The following is a 21,589-nucleotide window of genomic DNA, read 5'->3' on the forward strand; positions in this document are numbered from 1 at the left end:
GAGAATGCATTGCTGAAGGCTAGTTGGCATTATTTACAATGTAGTTACTATTATATGCACTCTATTTGCTGAAAGCAAGCAGCAGCAAACACATTTACTGACGTAAAAACCAACACTGTTTGTGCGTACCTGAAAAAGCATTCAGCCAGCACGTTTCTATTTTTTTAATTTATTTACTTTCTTTACATTTTTAAAGAGGCTATCATGATGTTTTCATTCCCAAAGTAAAGCATACTGTCAAATTGTGGCAGTGATGCTACAACTGTCATGAAACATTACATACTTCTGCATCCCATCTCACTTCATGAGCCGTCTTCCAATCCGCTTCTTTGGAGTGTTTCCAATGGTGAAAAATTCCTCCACGGCGGAGAACCTCCCGCTGCGCGGAAGACGTGTGAACGAGAAAATGCGGACACACCTTGTTCACACCTAACTCTGCAGAAATTTTCGGCTGGCAATGTGTGAAGACAACTTTGATTTTATTTATTTTCGTCAGGCGCGGAGGGGGGCGCGGGGTGGGGATTTGTTCCTCTCGCAAAAGTTTTCGCCGTAAGTTTGATGTATTGGAACATAAAAGACAGTCATCAGTTCGGGCTTATGCTAAAACAGCTTTAGATTTCATGCGCTCTTTGCATTTGCTCCTGTAAGCAGACAGCTAAGGCAGCCTTTTCTTTTGGATCATCTACTGCGTATTGTCAGGCGTCGCTGTCATTCTGAACTCGGATCTGTGTAATTCATCAGCGAGAAATGCAATGTTGCTTCTGTTTGAAGATCCAACTTCTTTGTTCATCTGAGGTGACGCCTCTGACAGTCAGCTACACGTTTGCAGATAAGACTTGAAACAATTCTTTCGCCGGGAACGTCGGAGCTCGTTTTCGGGGGATCGGCACCCGTACCGCCGATATCTCCCGGATAGCGGCGCATCTGTCTATCAACAGCTTGTGACCTTTTGAAATGCCAAAGCAAGGGCTCTTTGTTTGAAAGAGAGCAACGACAAGTGGCCTGTGCATTACACAGAACAGGGACGTCTTATCTCTCTCAAGACAAATTTGAGGAGCTAAAAGTTTAACCTCCGAGGTGCTGGGCAGAGTGTGTTGTGGTTAACGCCGCTTAGTTCTAAGATACCGATTATTTCAAGTTTACAGTCTCTCATCATGGGCATGAACACCCTACTGATTTTGGATTTCTATGATGCGTTTGGGGCATGTTTGAAATCTCAACCGAGTTTTAAATGTGTTTTTTGGAGCAAAGAATGTGGCGACTCTACCTATTAGAAGTGACAGGACTTGTATAAATCATATAAACTATTAACCACATTTCTCGAATTCTCACCGGTTGAGGTTGGACCCATTCTAGAAATGCCTTGTTAGTCTACTTAGAACATCCAAACACCTGTTTTCATGTTGTTTTGTTCATCAAATAAGACAAAGATGTTCTGAAACTGGATGTTCCAATGGGACAACGATCCCAAACGCACCTCAAAACTGGTTTTGGAGAGAAACGTGCGCAGGCCGACATGAATTAAAGTGAGGCTGTGCCAAGAAGCCAATTTAAAATGACTTTGCAATTTGGGGTTGAAAGAGGGCCAGAATATCTAGCTAGTAATACGCCAGAAGCTGTGGATGGGTTCAAGAAAATCGACAATAGATCTAAGCTTGTGTGCTCATTTCTTGTTTTTGAAATTCAAGTCAAATTTTTTGTTCTATAATCCTTCCATGCTAAAAAAACAAAACAAAACAAAAAGTGCTACCAATTTATCAGGAAAAGCTTAACTAAAAGCTTGATTTTTGCCCATAATGATTGCATGGGAAGTTCTTAACAGATCTGCATGAATTCCAGCATTTGACGAAGCTCGTGAAGCTTCACACACAAATATAGGAAATCCCAGTTGGTACAGGTATTTATGGCTTTATTAAGATTCATACAGAATATCATGCTGTAGTTTTCAGTTGTTTTTTTTTTCAGCCATATTTCTTCCTGTTAATCTTTTGCTGTCTCTTGTTTGTCGTTGCTTTTCCTTTTGTTAACCGGTTTGCCGTTTTCACCACCCCACAGTCGCTCATTTTCTCCTCACCGTCTTTCTCTACCAAGTTTCCTCCATTCTGACACATTCTGCTCAACTCATCCCACCATCACAAAGCTTCCCAATTTTTCCCGTTTCTCTTGCTCCTTTCTCTGCGTTTCAGTTTCCTTTGCCTCCTTTTTCTTGTTCCGTGTCCAACCCACCTCTCTCTCCTTCTATCTTTCATAAACTCTTCACTGTCATCCGTGCGTGTGTGTGTGTGTGTGTGTGTGTGCGGAGGCTCATTGCCATGCCTGGGAGCAGGTGCGAAGTCCAGAGAGAGGACTTTGGCTAGACGAAGCGCTCCCTGACAGAACAGGAACAGGATCGGTTGAGGAGAATTAACCCAGCAGGCCTCTCTTTATTCCCTCCCTTCTTTTTGACCGTCTCTCTCCCTCTCTTTCCTTTTCTCCATCTGTTAGGACGACGGTTCCAGAATGTGGCTCGTGCACGCACGCGCACGCGAGGTGGTAGAGACTTGAGAGTAGTTCCGGTTGACAGCAAGAATATATTTCAGTGCGGGTGCGGGAGAAAATGAAAAGTTTGCAAAATGTTCCCTCATTTCTCTTTCTTGTTTCGGTCTTTTCTTGTCAAAGTTGGTACGTTTTGAGTTTCCCAAAAAAAAAAAAAACGAAATAAAAAATGCATCAAAGAGCTGTGCAACGAGAAAATGAATCTGTTGTTTGGATAAATAGTTGAGAAAAACACAAAGTACCCACAGATCTGCCTGAGCCTGGGCTGCGAAATCCAGAGCGAGCGGGTTGACTTCAGGTGTCTGTATCATGAGATATTAATTTGTCAAGCTGTCAGTGGAAACACACATATGTCTGTATTTATTTCGATGCCCTCTCAGGCTCCATTAGGGGGTCAGGTTATTGCTTTTTGATTGTATTTATTCCCTTCTGCCTTTCATTTCCGCTATCTTCACCGAGAAATATTACCAGGAAATCCACTTCTCCCTTTGCTGTTGTCAGAATTTGACTGATTAGTTTTGAAATAAATATATAAGTCCCAGTTTATTGCTATGGTGTGATGAAATGCTTTCCTCGTACAGTATATTGAGGAGGAAAAACACCCCCCCACCCCACCAAAAAAAAAAAAAAAAACGCATCGTGCGTCACTCCTGATACTGTATATAACTCGATGTTGAGGGAATTACTGGGGTTTGTGTAGTTCTTCATATCGGCGTTTCACTTCATATCAGATAGCCACCACTCTTAAAACTAACTCAGTTGCCTTGAGTTTTGCAGATCTTAGGCAAATGCAGGTGGAAACAACAGCATTTTTTTTTTTACAGTACAACTCATTTGTATAAACATTATTTCATGTTCTCCCAACTCAAAAAGGAGTTAGGAGTAAAAGGGAGCTGTATTTCCAGCTCCCTTTTACTCCCACCAGCCAAAAGTGAAATAAAATGCAACTTAACCACCTTGTAAACGTTGCCCCATCCGGGTTCAATTTGATCCGTGTTTAAGTCCAGCTGTTCTTTGAGGGTCAAAGAGGTTTTGTGGAGAACATTGTTGAAGAAACAGCATCACAAAGACCAAAGAGTGCAGCAGAGATACGCAGGGAGGATGTTGTGGAGAAGCGTAAAGCAGGGTTAGCTCAGAAAACGGTCATCCCATCCATCATTTGACGTCACAAAGAGCGTGACACAACTGCAAACCCACCAAGACATGGCTGAGTTGGAGCAATAATTAGGACAAATGAATAGTCCCACACTTCACAAAAGTGTCAAGAGGAAAGTAATTAGTGGAAAAAAAAAAAAAAACTATCACTGCACATTACCCTGAACACACCATTCCCACCCTGACACATGGCAATGTTTTTCTTCTCTGTGCTGCACAGCGAATTTGTTGACTAAGAGCCAGTCCACATAACGGCTGGGTCCAAGATGTTAGCAGGTAAAGAATAAAGGAATGCCACAGCCAACTAGCGGACATGGTGAAAGTAGGCTACAAGCACACTATGCTGCTTTTACACCAGAATTTCCAATACAGCGTATTTCTGTTTTATTCTATTCTCTTCATATGTGCTGATTATGTGTTTAGGGGCTTCCCAGGTCAAAAGAGGAGACATTACTGAGAGTAATGGAGGTGGATATGCTTTGGGACTTCCACATCAGAGTCAATAAACCGCTGATGGCTAACCAATCGGACAACGTGTGGTGGACAAAGCTGAAAAGAGTGCAAAAGTGAACAGCTTGAGAACTACCGAGAGGTAGGACAAAACAGATATTTGCAAAGAGTCAATGTTGCCAGTGGTCACACAGAGGCATTGTGTGACTTGTTTGAGCTCCGACCGAGTGGCTGAAACAGATTTCAGGAACAATGCCCAAGATCTACGTGCAACCGAGTAAAAAAAAAAGAGTGCAGTTAAGGAACAGTGTATAATCCTCGAGCTTCCAGGACTCCGACGGAGGATCCGAGCTTGAAATTTAACCGCCCGTATCGTTAAGTGTGTGAAAAACCTGAGTGAGTTTTTTAAAATTCCCTTTGTTGTGCGTTTTTGAATTCATTGTTTATGCCTCGTCAAATTATAAGAAACTGATTTCCTTAGAGTTTCAAAAGACAAACATATTAATATATGCTGTTCTTCCTGAAGACACACAAACTAGCGTGGCTATCCATTTCGAAAACCTTAAATTTCAATGTTTTGCTTTCCTTAATGCTTATTCTGCCTTCATTACGCTGAGATACAAACATGTTAGACATGTTAAACATGTTAAAAACAATTAGAATATTCATTCTGATGAGATTAGCTTGTCAAAATAAAATAAAAAATTTTATTTTAGATTTTTTTTATTGATTTGATTTAATATTCTAATCTTAAATGTTGTGTTTTTATTAACTGTAATCAGAAAATCATCATAACATTGAAAACATCAGCCTGTGTGTAATTAACCTGTGTGTATTCCACTTGAAGTGAATCGAGTTACTAAAATAAATGACCTTTTCAATAATATTACAATTTATTAACTAGGTCTGTTAATGTCGGACATCATTGTTCTTTGCCTCCAGAAGTACTTTTCCCTTCTTTTACCAAAACCTGAACATTATTGCACTGCATTTATTTTGAAATTTAACTGAAAAATACCTGAGTATACACTTAATATCTACGTATAACACATATATACTGCATTTTCTGTGCTTCCAGAAGACATTATGTGCTTTGCGCTTCCCCAGCAGCAGACACAGGACAGTGAATTTGTTTCTATAAATAAAAAAGGGTACAGAGAGGAAAGCTTGTGCTCAACAGGATTCTTGCTGGGAAATTACTTACACTAGCAGGAGTTGAATGGAGGAGTAAGGCGGACATCTCCGGCTTGTGGTTTGTCACTGTGTCCACATGCATATGTCCGAGTCTTATGGTGACAATGCCTATTTCACAAACTGGAGGCATTCTTTGTCGGTTGTTCCTGGAAAAAAAAAAAAAAGAAACTAAGATAGTGTCACCAAAAAGTGATACAAGTACAATTTTAACACAGAAAGCAGGATGAACTGTCTTATCCAGAATAAAGAAAATGTGGAAATCATTATAGAAATCACAGGAATCACTGGTTACAAAGCAGCACCCACAAGTACTAATTACCTGATTAAAAATAATGACCCAATTAGTAGTAATGAAACACAAAGTCGTCCACTTGTAATTATTTACAAAGACAAGAATGAGGGGCGAAAAAAAGAGAAAGAAATAACACGTTACTTTCCATTTGGAAATGTTTGTTTTTAAAAGGTACACTCTAAGATACCCAATAAAAAAAAATGGTGGTTTGAAATATCTTTTAAAGTTGTTTTGCTGTAACACAGAATATAACTCAATGTTGGCTTTAAAGGGGACCTATTACGCAATATCAACAATTAAATATTAATATTCAAGTTTCATCAAAGAGTTTCTTCTTAACAGCTACGTTCCTTTTCAGTTAAGTCTTACAGTTGAGCGTGAACTAATCATATGTAAAAGGGTGGGACTTTCAGCTGCTTCTGTTCACTGGTGACCCAGTGGTTGGAAGAAAGAGGCAACGCTGCTCACATCAAGGTAACGCAGTCTCATCACAGACCTGATGTCAATCCGACAGAAGCCTTTTGGGATGAGTCACAGTGGAGGCTGAGAGCGTCGTCCAGCATCAGCGTTTGACCTCATGGATACTCTCCTGGAAGAATGATCAAGAATTTTCATAATTTGACTTCTGAACCTTGCAGACAGCTTTCCGGAAAGAGGTGAAGCTCTTGATTGACCTTCGTTTTTTTTTTAGAAATGGGAGGTCGTTGAAGTACGCACACGTAGGGAAGCTACTGACTTGAGAGCCACTGGGATTCAGTACAACTCAATATGATTAATATATAGACGGATGGAGGTGTTTTTGTGTAAATGCACATACGCTTGTGTGCGTTTCATATTCTAAAATGAGTATTTAAAAAAAAAAAAAAATTCAGTCAATAACACAGCAATGCCATCTTCAGCAGATTATTTTTACAGTCATGACGGCAGATGTATTTGATGTGAGCATCTGTAGATACTGATCATTAGAGCCTCCCACCCCGGTCCCACCCAGCCTCCCGCCACTAGTCGTACCTTCTTATACGTTTTCAGGATCTCACAAGAAAGGCACCCAGCAGGCAGCGCGAGAGGCTCAGTGGAGGAGGAGGAGGAGGAGGAGGAAGAAGAAGAAGTCATAGACGCAGTTAATAACAACTCTCGATATAATCCTGTCCCCCAACAGATACCTTTGGTGAGAAGCCAGATAAGAAAGGACGAGAGCTAAAACGGTGGGAAGGACGGAGGCGTGTTGATGTATCACGCCGCGCACGGGGATAAATGTGAACGCCCGGACGTACCGGCGAGTTAAACGGGCGGTGATGCAAGGGGGGGGGGGGATTTGTTTGCCCCTAACCTAATGCTTTCACCAGCACGTGGTCACGATCACAAAAACAGTTGCGAAGGAAGCGACATGAAGTGATACAGCAGGGAATTCACGTCCCCCCTACCCCCTCCACCAACCACGTCACACATATGTCCAATTTACAAAGATATCCAGACCTACGGAGATGGGATAGTAATGCCTACCGAGTGCATGAACTGACTTTTGATTGACACCTTGAGCTTTACTTAAACCATAAATCCAGAACCTCTTGGAGAGGAGCGCACACCGTAAACAGCAGTAAATAAACGCTGAAAGACTCATCCCCGCATCCATAACCCCGTCTTTGTACATTACTCCCTGACAAGTGAGATTATCCCCACAGGCCTTTGTGGAGACGGAACAACACTAACAAGCCGGAGCGTTGCCACGAGAACCCGTTTTAGCTTTCAGATTTTTAGCTATATGCGGGGCGAGATTGGGTAATTGCTGAATTGATTGCACACTCGATAGCGGTATGCCAGGAAAGAGCATGCAATCATTTGTAATTTACTTAATTTACAGATGCCAGTTCGGCGCACGCAATCGAGACTTGCGTCGCTTCAAATGAAAGGATGGGGGTCATTAAATGTGGAGTGGGCTTGTGTGGAAAATGATTTGTCAGCTCGCATGCGGTGGGGCTGCCAAGCCAACACAGTTGCACTCCTTCCACCCCTTCTGCTGTCTTTTGATGTGAATGAAGCAGGTCCTCGTAGGCTCACTGGCTTCCTAAAGTCACCGACCGTCCGTCAGGTTCCACGTTACTTTTAATCGCAATGTCAGGAGAGTGCAACCTGCAACTGACGACCTCTTTCCCCGGGCCTCTGCAGACGTAAACAGTAAAACCACCGAGGTAACCATTTCTGCATATCCCAAATAAACATGGTTATGCACACCGGAGACTCATAAAGGAGCTTACTCGGAGTAAAAATCAAACAAAATGCGTGAGTGCTCCTGTGCTCCATTCTGCCGTTGTTTGCTCCTGTGCCGTTTGCCACAAGCCACTGAGGTTGTCTGCGTATTTGCATTATTGACTTACATGCGAGTTCATCAATAATTAATTGCTGTAGCAGCTTCGCCACAAGGCTGGGATCGGGGCCAGAAACACACTCACAATGAGTGAGTATTATGACCTCACACCCCTGTCTGTGCATCGGCCGGATTATTAGCAGAAGAAGTCTGCTTTGACTCCTTCGCCGTTGCTCCGTAACTCTCAATAAACTTGAATCTCATCAAAAGTTAATTCTGCTTGAAAAAGCAAAGCTTATACATTAGTTAGATTCATTGCGTGGAGCGACGCATTTTGACGCTGATGATTATCGTCATCACCAACATTATCGTGGCTTCCAATCAATAAAAGCACAGACTTCTTTTTCCTTTGGAAAATTTAAATATCCAGCAGATGATTAAACACTTAATACAGTAATGTGCATCGAATGAACGTTATGTGATGGCCTAAATGGGGAGGACAGCTAGCTTGACAGTTATCCTGTAGACAGTCGTCGACACTCAAAACACAGAGACCCAGAAGCTCGCTGCTTAAGAAATCCAGTTGTTCCAAGTAGCCAAGTATTTAATTGGTAAGTTAAGTGGAAGAAAAAAGTGAGAAAAGATCAACTTAAACCACCGATTAGAGGGCCTCACTGTCAGAAGTACCAATAATTGGTTTCATGACCATAATATGTCTTAACATCACTGGGAATCACACTTGACCTGAACCCTATTTTAGAAAACTCAACAAATGCAACATCATCTTTTGATTTGAATGTTTTTTTTAATCTTAAGCAAAAATCATCTAAATCGATCCAAATTCACAAAGGTGGACTCAAAGAGAACTGGGAACCGGTGCAGGCCAGCAAAGGCGCCTCTTTGTGCCTGAATGTACGAGTCTCACCTCACGAACCGAATTACCGAAATGAATTTACCTCTCAGTGGTTTTCTAATTTATTGAGATGCACCAGTAACTTTCATTATTAAGGGGAAAAGCCTCGGATTAATCCAAGGTTTGAGCCTCCCGGCGCAATTTCTTAGGTTACAGTTCCATCCTGCAGTTGAGCACTATTATTTCTCGATTAAAAGAAAAGAGCATATCTGTCATCTTAATAATTCATGAATTTGCTCGGGTTCCATGGAGCCTGTCAATAAATCCGCAGCGGGCTTATGTAGCATTTACTATTGCCAGGTTTCTTTCCCACCTTTTACAAATGTTCAGTAAATCACAGGAGGGAAGTCGGAAACAGCAGACAGAGGCAGAATTGTAAACTGTGGCGATTTTAAACTTGGTGAATATAAAATGACTTTTTCTTCCTCAATAGTTGTCTGTAATTTTGCACCGTTGTGACAGGTGTTAGGGGGGATTTTATTTAACTGGACGATACTCCAGGCACGCTGAAGGTCAACCGCGTTTGGCCGGATCACCTATTTTTAGAGATATACCCTCTAGACGTATGAAGTTCGAACCATTTGAACAGAACATAATGTTCACATTATGTTCTAATCATGAAAAAAATAAAACACCACAAGATCAAAACCCCATGATAAAGTTCAGACTGTGTCGTTTACAACAATGAAATGTAGATAAGTTTAAACAGCAGGTATATTAAACAAATTCAGCTTGAAATGAATAATGAATGACGTATAAATAAGTAAGGAAGCTGCAGCTAATCAAATAAAACATCAAGGCTGCATATCTCAAGCAAGCTGCTTAGTGAAATGTCTTCTGGTTGGAGATGCGCTAAACTAATTTCGGCCTATAGTTCTGGCAAGTCTAATCAGTGTTAAAAATCTGAGAAAAAATGCAATGCATTCATAGAGAAACCTCTTTTTTTTTTGGCTGCTGAATAACGATGAATTTATTTCCACCTCGTTTGGATTTAGAGGGCTTATGCTTTATTAGATTTGCACTGCGCACATAGTTGCAACTGCTTGCATTTAAATTCGTCCGAAAATAACACGACTGCATTTAAATTATTCAAATTAACGAGCTTTAAAGAACACCTGGCAAAAGTCTTTTAATCCGATAGTCTTCTGGAGAACAGAAAAGTAAGAACGCCGCATTCATAGCGCGTCCTTTAAGTACCTGCTATGGTGACACTCAGGATCTCTTGTTATCCAATCTCACAAAAGTGAAGTCCAAAACTCAAGAAGTGCTGTCCAGCTGCTTAAAGCTTACGACTTGGTTTAGTGATGAAGCACATCAGGAGAAGTGATTCAAGCTTGACACGATGTTCCTTGATATTATTTGAAGTAAGAAAAGAAATAGAAGAGTTACTAAAATAAATTAACTTTCAATAATATCGTAATTCATTGAATATGACTGTATTTCCTTTTCCATTATATCCAAATGTTCCTTTACTTCCCATCCTTATTTGAGCGTTTTCTCCCTCATCATTCCTCATGCCCTTTCTCCAGTTCTTCCTTTTCTCCTCACGTCGTTCCTTCACTGCCTTATTTTTATTTTTTATTTTTGGCTCTTAGCTTTTGTACTTTGTCTCCTAATGTCTTTGCTTCTTTCCTGCCTCGTTTCCATCCCGTCTTTCTTGGGCTCTACCTCCTGTCCACCAGAGATTCTTTCAGTTTCAGATTTATGATTTTTTTCCAGAACAAACCAGTTTATCTATTTATTTATTTTTGCTTTGAGTTCACATAAGAATTTATAAAGCACGAACAAAGCAATATCCCAGACTGCAATGCCCTACACTGATAGATTACATCAGTCATTTTATTCATTTTTAAATGTACTCTTTCCGTTATAGTTTCAGTTTATGGATTACAGACTGTTGCTGAAGAAAGATTTTTTATAAAGCAGGATTTGGTCGTGGTTTCAGCGAAAGGATTCTCAGAAATAGCCGTTTTATCTGTCATGAGCTGTTTCATTAACAGAGTCTGTCAAAAAGGTCAGGTAGAGGTCAGACAGTAATCAGAGGTACGTGTGCTTCGTAAAACTGACCAAAAAAAAAAAAAACAATTTAATTACATTTAATTCATGGTTTAACAAAGACAGCAATTGCTTTATCACATAGGCGCAGGCTGGTTTGGATGGCTTTTGTCAGTAATACATTAAATTATCATTTAAACGGCGTTTTGCATCGACTTGGGTTGATATAAAATTTTGTTGTCAATTTAAAGAATGACAAACAAAGCAAAAATACATCTATAAGACACAGAATTCTGCTTCTGTCAAGAGATGAGTTTTAGTAAAAGCTAAAAATAAAAATAAAGGATTTTTGTCTTCAGAAAATTCTGTTTAATTCTCAAGCTGTTAAAAAAAAAAGAAAAAAACAAAAAAAAAGTGTGTGGGTGGATATTTGTAATTGGCAGGAAAATGGTACACAAATGGAGTGAATTTAGTAATTAACCAAGGCTTATATAAGGGCCTAATTTAATTGATAATGAGAAAAAATATCTTCCCAGTTGGATGCAGTGACCTGCGTGGAGAGCAGGAGTGTTTTGTGAAGCGCGTAGTACCTGCTAACACAACTTCTGGTCCAAACCTCCAGAAAAAAAAAAAAAATTAAAATAAAAAAATCACTTGAGATGCACCAATATTTGCTTTATTTAGAAAAATAATTTCAAAATGTTTCAGCTCAGCTCGGGTCATTAGTGACTAATGAGCTGCTTGTTTCGGTAGTTTTTTTTTTTGCCCCCGGTTCTTTTCTGCTATGCATCAGAAGGTCATCTGGATGTTAACACGCAACACCTTGCACATCTAATTAGATTCTGCCGAAACCATTAAGCAAACATGTTAGCCTGTCCATTAAAGTATCCAAAACACTTTGTTCGATATCTTTTCTTTCCAAAGATTAAGCAGAACTACCATTGCGATGGTTTCCGCCATTAGCAATTTAGCTCATTACCTCAAATGCTAACGGGCAACTTGTAAAGGCAGAGGTGGAAAAAAACAAACAGAAACAAAAAAAAAAAAAAAAAAAAAGAGGCAATATGAGCAAAACTGAAACATAAAAGCTACTGAAGCTTTCACCAAGTATTTGCGAGGATAAAAGGGATGTAGGGCTGCACACCTACAGGAACTAATAAACGGTCGGACAACTACTGTAAGCGTGGCCTGCATTTGTCCACTAATCAATTCCCTCCTCTCACCATATCGGAAGTGATCTGTGTCTGCGAAAGCGATCCTCTCCCTTAAATGGCACGCCGACCACAAAGCCAAATGCGCTCGCCACCCTCGACACAGTTCTCCACCTCTCTCCCACTTCTTTCATCTCACCCTTTACCTTTGAACCCAGATCGATGGCTTCGAGAGGAGAACAATCAATACGCTGGGTACTAGCGCCAACAGTAGATGCAACTGCAGAGTCCAGGAGGGTCAGGTGGTCAGCGTTGCTTCTTCTGAAATGGTGTTTATTTATAAAACATGCAAACAGATGACCTATATAGCTAATGAGCATTATTGATTCTTGGATTTTTTTTTTTTTTACTCCATTATCTTTCAGTGTTTGGCTTCCTCCTCTTTCTCCTCACTCTTCTTCGTCTTCTTATGGTGACTCAGACCCTCAGCTGATTGCTGTGATGGTTCATGCTGGAGTCCACTTGGAAGAACACATGGGTCAATATCTTTCCAAAGCGGATTGGACAGCAAATAAAAAGCTGGACAACCTGAAAAAGCTGCAATGGGAAAGGAGGAGGAAAGTGAAGTAGAGGGAAACTCTTTAATGCAAGACACGCATATTTTATTGTTTTATTTTTGTTTTTGCTCTCTTTAATAGTTTACAACTAGCTTTCAGTATCTTTAAGTTGTATCTATAAACACAAAAAGCACGGACGGAAAGGTCTACTTTGAACATTTTAGAAAATGAATTGACACATGATGAAATTTGAAAGTGTAAAACAAAAATCAGCATTTTTTTTAATAGAGAGAAAGAAAAAAAAAAATTAGCAAATATGTTTACGTGAATGAGCACAAAAAGCATAACACTAACTAACCAACACATTTAGTCTTAATAGTTGGAGAAGAAAATATTTGCCTTCAAACATAAGAAGGGGTTCCATGTTGAAGTCTGCAACTTGTCCTCTTTAGTCGCCGGAAGTAGTTTAAGAGGAAATGTTATCCTCCAATAACATGTTTTATTGTTTGTTTTTTTCTGAAATTTGCAGCCAATGTTTGGCAATTAAGGATTTATCAAAGTTCAAATCTGTTCCAAGATGCCTTCCTGAAATAATTTTTAAGAAATCAAAATGCACAAATGTGCCGAAGGCCAAATCCACCTCAAATGAAAGAATCGCCCCATGTGACTACCAAGCAGTCATCTTAACTCACAGTACAGTTGGACTCCACCGTGGTCTCTGCCGAATGTTTCCGGCTCCTTGTTTCATATAAGCCACAAAGAATTAAGGGGATTTAAGCCGGCACGAACAAGACATACCCAATATTGTGAAACAGATGATTCTATATTTTTGGACAATAATTTGTACTTTCGGTTTTGTTGGTGGTAGCTCGAGCTCCGTCTGCTGCGTATTTCATGATGAGCTCTGAGGCTTTGGCACGTTCTTTAAAGGTTATTGATTTTTTTTTTTTTTTTTTTTTTTTTTTTTTTTTGAGGGGTCAAGAGTCATTCCACTTCTGAAAATTGTCTGTTTTCAAATTTACTGGTAATTATTTGCTCTAAAGCTTAATGCATTGTCGTCTTGCAAAATAAAAGGTTACATTCCTCATTACAAACCGATAATTTCAAGAAATGTGTTACATCTGGGGTTAATGTGTTCATGTTGCGTTTAGCAAAAAAAAAAAAAAAAAAAAAAAAAAAAAAAAAAAAAATTGGGGTGAAGGCCAGCCGTTGTTGAACCCCAGGTAAGTATCTCTCCATCGACCACCAAAAAAAAAAAAAAAAAAAAGAAAGAAAGAAGATTGGAGATAGTTGAAAATCATCAAGGGCAAAAGGGGTCCTTCGAAGCGGATAAATAATGTACCCGGGCGCTGGTTTTGGATTCACAGCATGCCGCCAATGGATAAAAATCATATCACTTTTACTCTGGTTGCAGCAGGAAGTTCATATCAGGTTCTGCGATCTCAAATATATGTGATTAGATTCCCTGAGCATGGCTGACAGAGGGGTTGGAGCTGTGTCAGAGGTTGGGGGAGCCAGAGGAGGAAGGCAGGGAGGGGGGGAGAGAGAGAGAGAGAGAGAGAGAGAGACAGGGCAGGTCAGGCAGCCTCTCCACTAGCAGTGCCACTAAATAATGGAGCTGTTAGGAATCTGTTCCCAGATTTCTCCGGAGCATTCTTGTGACTCGTCGTCGTGTTTGGAGGGTCACAAGGCTGGGATAATTTACCGTAAAGTGGCTGCTATTAGACGTACATTTAAGCAGTTCTGCTGAAATCTTAAATAAGTAGTGAGGATGAATTATGCATTTGCACTTCACATTAAAGATAATTAATAAGCGATTCTTCTATGTTGGGTGTGTTTTTTTTTTTAAGTTCCTTTTAAGATGTTTTCAATAATTTGTCTGCTTTAATGTTTTGTAAATTAATGAGGCGTTATTTGTGATTGAAAGGCCTTTTATTTAATTTCAGGCACTTAAGTTTTAATGAGCGGCTTTGAGAAACTGTACAAACACGTGCTGCTGCAAACATTAAAGCAGAAGCAGAACATAGCATTAATCCTACAAACAAGAAAGGCGTAAAGATTTTAAATACCACTTTGAATTTCATTCATTTTATTATTTATAAATCAGACAATCATGTTTAAAAATGGTAAAAGGTTAAAAAACGAAGATCAGTTGAGGTGCTACCAAGCAAGGAAGATGTATAAAACTAAAATTTTAATATCAAGGGTAGGAAAACATTACATTATATATATATATATATATATATATATATATATATATATATATATATATATATATATGTATGTATTTTTATTTCTATGCTTTTATTTTTGCTCACCCCTTACTCAGTTTGGAAAGTGTGACCAAAAAAAAAAAAAAAAAGACGACTGTCCATTGTTTTGTTTTTTTTTTTTATGATTAATTGTAGTGGATAAAATAACATACCAACTTAAAATCCTGAACACATTACAGAAATAGGCATATGCAAATAGTAAAACCATCTGTTATTGGTCCTAACTCCCCATTATCTCAGCAGAGATACAAAAATATACTTTGAATGCATGTGTTATAGTTTAAATTACCATTAACCAAAATCAGGTTTGGAACGTTAAAAGTTTTCTTCGTCTTGTCGTTTCATTTAGACGTAGCTCTACGCTCCTGGTGCAAAGCGTCCATTACAGTCGTGTTCTGTTCTGTGTTTATGTGCGCGGTCCCTGCCAAGTAAACCGGTAATAAATGAAGTAAATGAGAATAAATGCTATTTAACATCGCGTCAAACCCATCAGCAGTCTACAGCATCTATGCACTTCTGTGCAAATAAATCACACGTAGAAAACGGAGAAACGCTTTCAATACACTCTCGCTTAGTTCGCTATTCCTACTCCTGACTTGCCACCACCGGGGGAGTGTGTCTGATTGAGATGGTTTAATACATGAATGTGATATTGTTTGGTGTAAAGCTGCACCGTTTAAAACAGTTGGAGAACTGACCTGCAGTAGCCACCATTCAACTCCAGGAAGGCAGCACTGAGATGTTTTTTTGTTTTTGTTTTGTTTTTTGGCTAAATATAGCAGAACTTTACACAGAAACACAAAAATCTGCACAAAAACAAGACGGTGCTCTAATAAACTTTTTATATTAAAGTTTGTGAGCAAGAAAAACTTGATTTGGGGATTATTTACACCAAGAACCTAAGAGGAAGTTGTACCTCATTTATTCCATAATAAGTGGAATCAATTATTATTAAACTACTGCAGATGCTATTTGATACAGTGATTCAAAAAAAAAATAAAAAAGTAAAAAAAAAATGGTATGGCCAGATAAGGCAGTTTTAATTCATGGCAAAGCAAAAAAAAAATAAAAAATAAACAAAAAAATTTGAATGATTTAGAACAATAATTGCTTTTACGTAAAATGCTTGATTTGATAAAGTCAAGAAAAAAAAAGCTAAATATAAAGCAAACGGCGTTCCTTCTTATGTCGTCTGTAAGCCGTTTGTTTTTGAGACGGCATGCTGCTGTGCTACTGTGACCGAGGAGCGCCGGGAGACTTGTTGTCCTTTCAGCATGCCTGACATCTGATTTCACTGTACACTTTATAAGTCAGTGGTGCCTGGTGATGAGGGCATACTAAATGTGACATTTGCGATTGCAAATGAGCTTGCAAATCAAGGCTTTACCGCCGTCACCAACCGGGGCCTGGCACATATTCATTTATTTATACTGCTAGATTGCTGCCATCAATCAAGAGCATTATAAATCTTCCGCCTCATCAATAGGCAATCTGCTAATGCATGCGGCCGATCAATTCCCGACTTAGGAGAGCCGAGATGTGAAGCAGCTCGTCTCTTTCCCTCCCCACCCCGGTCCTTTAGTCGCAGACACGTGCACACGTCATTTCCGTTTACTACAAACAAGCACATTCGTGCGAGTTGTGCAGACGCATATTGCGTTTAAGGGTCCGTGCCTCCGATCCATACCGATGGTGTCGTTTCAGGTCTTCCGATGTCGGTGGGAACGGGTCCATCAATGGGGCCCTGCAGTATAATAATGACATGATTAGTATTTATGCCAGCCAATAAAAAAAAATAAAAAAAAGGCAGTCTAGATCCCAAGGGGGCCAGAGAAAATCTGACCATAACTGAAAATTTGACCTTCAGAATAGCTCCCCATCGTGTAGTTTAAATCAAATATTTAAATTATTTGGCAGAAGATTGCAGAGAAACTAGAAGATAAAGGTTTTAAAACATAGCTCTATATATATATTTTATTTTAGGACTACCTGTCATATGTTAATACCTTCGATCTCTGCCGGCGTCACACTTTTTTTTATTTTTATTTTTTTCATTACAGAACAGGTGCAGGACGTATTGATTATAACCCTCAATAATAATTAAAAATCTTGTCATGCATTTCTAAGCAAGTTAGATCAGAACAATGAGTGATTAAAATGATTCTTGTGGAACATGTTTCCCGTCCATGTATCTAGAGGCCAACGTCTTTTGTTGCATAATTATAAATGGGAGCAATTTATGAAATTATTGAGTGGAGGATTTTCTATGAGAAAGGCTGATCGAAAGGAAAATGACGACAACAGCAGCCGCAAAAAGGAAAGTCTAACTCGCTACGCTATGCAGCCTTGTGCTTCATTCTGAGAGTGCAGTGGTTTCGGTGAAGATAGCAGCTCGGTGAAATTGTTACAGAGTTAACCAAACACAAGCTGATGGTTGCTGAAGACTGATGGAGTTACGTCAGGGCTTCAGTCTCGGGGGGGGGGGGGGGGGGGCACTACAACCAAACGGCTTCCTGCAACCAAGATGCTTATGTTCTGAGCAGAGATCATTTCTGGATGGCCAGTAGCGTTTTTGCTTTCTTCCTAAGGACATATGAAGGAAGGGGAGGGGAAGAAAAAAAAAGTGCTTCAGGTGATTAGTTAAAGGTAATAATTTGAAATGCAACAGAAAATAGATCATATTCATGCACCATGGTGAACCTTTTCTGTAGATAGATTTTATTTATTTATATTTTTCTGTGTTCCACACTGAAAAAGAATGACTCTTTATGCTCAGGTTATGCAAATGTGGCAAAAAAAAAAAAAACATTTTGCTATATTTAATTTTTAACTATTTTTATGAAGTTCCAAAAAGATAATTGTCAAATATTATCATTATTTTTTTTTATTATTATTTTTATTGCTCCATTGCTGTAATAGAAAACTAGTAGCACCGCTTTTATGAAAAAACGATAAACAGTCAAATGACATTCAAGAATAAGAGCATAAACTTCAACTTCACAAATGTTACCATTTCTCATCTTTACACATAGTTAATAAATATTTTATTCCCCAGGAGCTTCTGGGAAGCCTTCTGTGTCCCCAACACATGCTAAACCAGGGTTTTAAAGAAAGCTGCTTTAAAAAAATAAATAAATAAAAGCTGCACTTTTTTTATGCAACAAATAACCAATTCACAACAAGGGAATGGACTTAATCGGAGGAACCAATTTATGCTATTTATTACGCCCAAATGTCTAAGGAAAAAGAACAAAGACTGAGCAGTCATGCAAGAGATTGTGTGACATGAATCCAAACTCCTCACAAAAAACTGTGGAGTTGTACTAAAATGTGACTCTGCTGGGACTGAATACATTATGTTCTCTGCAAGGTCCCGGGGTATGAACTACTGCTAACGTGCCAGGCTGTATCTGAGCTACATACCGAAGACGGCGCTCGAAGGCGACAAACGCGAAGATCCGAATCCTCAGTTTAAGACAAGATGCTTTTACCAATTAACATTTCTTCAATTATTTTTTTAGAAGAGTATTAAATTTTGCACATTCCATTTTTTTTTAATTAAATGGACACCACTGTTAATTAGTTTTACTGTGTTTTATGGTTAATTTGGGGCTGAACCCAGAGATTATGACCTTGATGCTGACGATTCCTAAGTTGGAATACCAAGTTTAAGCTTTCATCATAAAATTCTAACAAAGTGCAATTTTTATGAACTCAAGAATTCAATCACTTAAGAATCTAAGAAAAACACGGGGATTGTTTGATGATACCAACATTAGATCCTTAGCAACTAAAATAAATCAGTATTAGTCTCAAATCTACGTCATTTTAGCTTCAAACGAATTAAATGAAATTAAACGACTCCCTTATTCTCAAGACGGCATTTGGTTGTTTCCAAAAAAAATAAAAAAAAATAAAAAAAAATCACTCTCTGCCTCTTTTCACCGCTAAACAATTGATAACTATCCAACAACCCCGAGTCAACTGTTTTGCACGTCTTTTAATAGGAAAAGCTGAAACAATGTTGACAAGAAAAATGCATTTAGTTTATCTTGCAGATGAGATAACATGCCAAGGCCGGTGTTCTGTCCAAACACGGCATACTGAGGGGACAAAAAAAAAAAAAAATGTATCTGCAAAGTCAAACGGTCGCCGGCTGAAAACACAGGGCTCGTCCGATCAATCAGGGAAGCCAAACACGGCGCGTGTTCCCGAGCTCACCTTTACCTCGCAGAGACGCGGGCCAAGAGATTTACCGCTGTTAGCCTTGGCCTACCCTTGACTGCCCCTGCCCTTTCTCGCACGCAACATAAAGATAATTATCACTTGTCTCTCATCTAATAGGGTCCCCGCTCATTGTGCCCCGGCCCACCCTTCTGTATTACATCTCTGGACAGATTAATTGCCATAGCAACGGGCACAGCCGGTGCCATGCACCTCCTGGTGGACATAAGAGCGGGAGATGAGATCATGTCAAGTTATTAATGCTGACATTAGCGGAGGCATGACACCTCCAGCCGAGGATGAAGCCGGGGCCTTTTGTAACGCCGCCAAAGACGGGGAAAGGCGTCCCTTCAGAAGAGCGCGAGCTAATTATGCTATCCAAGTGATGGGTTTTCATTCTTTAATACGCCGCGGACGGTGTCCAACAAAAGATGTAATGAAAGATTTCACCCCCCAACCCCGTAACGAGGCAGCGGTTTCTTGTCGGTGCGTGATGCGTGTGCCGTTATCAAACCCGCACAAGGCGGGTTAGCTGCGGTTGAGAGCCGACAGACTGCAGCTCTGAAAACGTTCGCGTACGGGAGCCACAAGCACATGAGTCACGTCGTGAAGCGGCCCCCCCAACCCGCAGTGTGTGTGGGTGGCAGGTTTTTGATGTACTTGACTTTTGCCAACACGTCACCGATCGCCAAGGGGCGAAGCACACATTATTCATGTACATTCTCTCAAACTTTGTACATATGCCTAAACGGTCTGTCTTTTCAAACCCCCTGTCGGCCGTGGCAGATGGACGCCGAGCCGGTTTCTGCTGGAGGTTTTCTACTTGTTAGAGTTTTTTTTTTTTCTTCTTCTTCTTCTGCTGTCTCTACACGCTTGGTATGAAGGGTTGCTGCAAAGTCGGTGACACGATGCAAGAAACTGTCTACTGTCGCTACACGCTCATGCAGAAGGAGTGAATGTTGCAAGTTAAATTCCCTAGAAAACTTTTTAACAAATATGAAGAATAAACTGAATTTTACTACTTTATTTGATAACTAGGATCAAGGCGGTATTGACTTAATTTATGTCTGCATGATTAGATTTATTTGACTTTTTAATTGCAAGGTGGCTTTAAGCAACATGTTGTGTAGATTGGGACTATGTAAATCAATTGAGTCATTCCAAACGGCGTAGGTTAGGTTTAGATTGAGTCGTGTTTTTCCTGAAACTTAAACATCTGCACAGAAAACGCTGCATGAAGTTGATTGTCAACATTTTCTAATAAAATGCATCCATGTCTTGATCTGGGGAGGAAAAGTTGTCGACAAGCGAGCCTCCAAACGGGAGCCGGGACACGAGGAGCACAAATGTAGATAGATTCTGTCACATTGAATGACTAGCAGTTCTCCCACAGAGAAGCTTGTGTGCATGTGTAGGATTTACGTCTAAACTGACAATTTTTTTTTTTTTTTTTTTTTTTTTTGTCCAGATGCCGCCACTGATATTTCAAGAACAGAAATTGGAAATGAAATTGGGTCCAACTAGGAGCAGAAGAAGAAAAAAAAAAAAAAGAAGCAATGTTTTGCTTCTTTACTTTTTTGTCTTGTTTTTTTTGTTTGTTTGTCTTAATTCCCCATATAGGCCTTTGCCCTTATTGATTTAGAATTTAATCACCCAATATTACATGACCTGTTGTTGATGCTGAAGTTCTGTTTGTTTATATCTGGTGGATTTGTCCAAATATAGCGTTTATATTTTCGATCAAAAATGGAGGACTGGAAGATGCTCCTGGTGCGTTTCAACATGAATGAGGCAACTACTACAACTCCATCCAAGTTATGTAGGGGGCAGTATGCTGATGGACGGAATAAAATGGAAAATTTCACTAATCTTCCTTGTGATTTTGTGCAGTACGTAGATCAACACAAACTGTTTTCTCAAAAGGGGAATTTATGAATAAATGCGAGTCCTTAATACCTCCCATTTCTAAAGCCAAAGACTGTAACAACCATTTAATTCAATTTGGGAAACGTTTTGTACCGAACAGAACAAGTAAGGGAATTCCTTTGGTCTTTTGTTTGTAAAACTGCTTTTACAGAATGTCGCACCGAGGTGAGGTCTGTTTTATTCTCCCTTAAATTGTGCCACATTCATAAGCGAAGTAAAATTGTGGTTTAGAAGTAGAGATGAGTATGCAAGTTTTTGTTTTTACTTTTTTTTTTTAACTTGCTCTCAATGGCAAACATCCTTTTGCAGAGACAGTATTATGGGGACTGGGGGACAATTTCCTTCATGAAAATAAACCTCGTCATTGTTGGAGGCAATCTAATTTCAGAGAGTCATCAAGATGAGATTCTGCAACCAGCAGCAATCCCACTTTTAGGAAACCCAGCTCTATGCTCAAAGAAATCAGTGCTTGCTCCTCTGAGGGAGATTTATCCCATTAAACACTTCTGGTGCCTGGGTCCATCCCCCAGCAGTGTGTGACCAAGCCAGTCACACACTGCTAGCTTGTGTGTGACTAGCAGCCACGCCTGGCATCTGAAGAGGAGGTGCCAGGCAGTTG

General features: G+C 39.6%; 1 long non-coding RNA gene across 1 annotated transcript; it reads left to right on the top strand.

Moving 5' to 3' along the window:
- Nucleotides 1–19,310: 19,310 nt before the first annotated feature.
- LOC106952915 (uncharacterized) lies at nt 19,311–20,912 on the top strand. The gene is made up of 2 exons (XR_001426073.1): nt 19,311–19,477; nt 20,513–20,912. It is a non-coding gene; the product is annotated as an uncharacterized LOC106952915 (long non-coding RNA).
- The last annotated feature ends 677 nt before the right edge of the window (nt 20,913–21,589 follow it).

This window comes from Poecilia latipinna, unplaced genomic scaffold (assembly GCF_001443285.1).
Source record: "Poecilia latipinna isolate Pla-1442-1.1 unplaced genomic scaffold, P_latipinna-1.0 Scaffold546, whole genome shotgun sequence".
Lineage (NCBI taxonomy): Eukaryota > Metazoa > Chordata > Actinopteri > Cyprinodontiformes > Poeciliidae > Poecilia > Poecilia latipinna.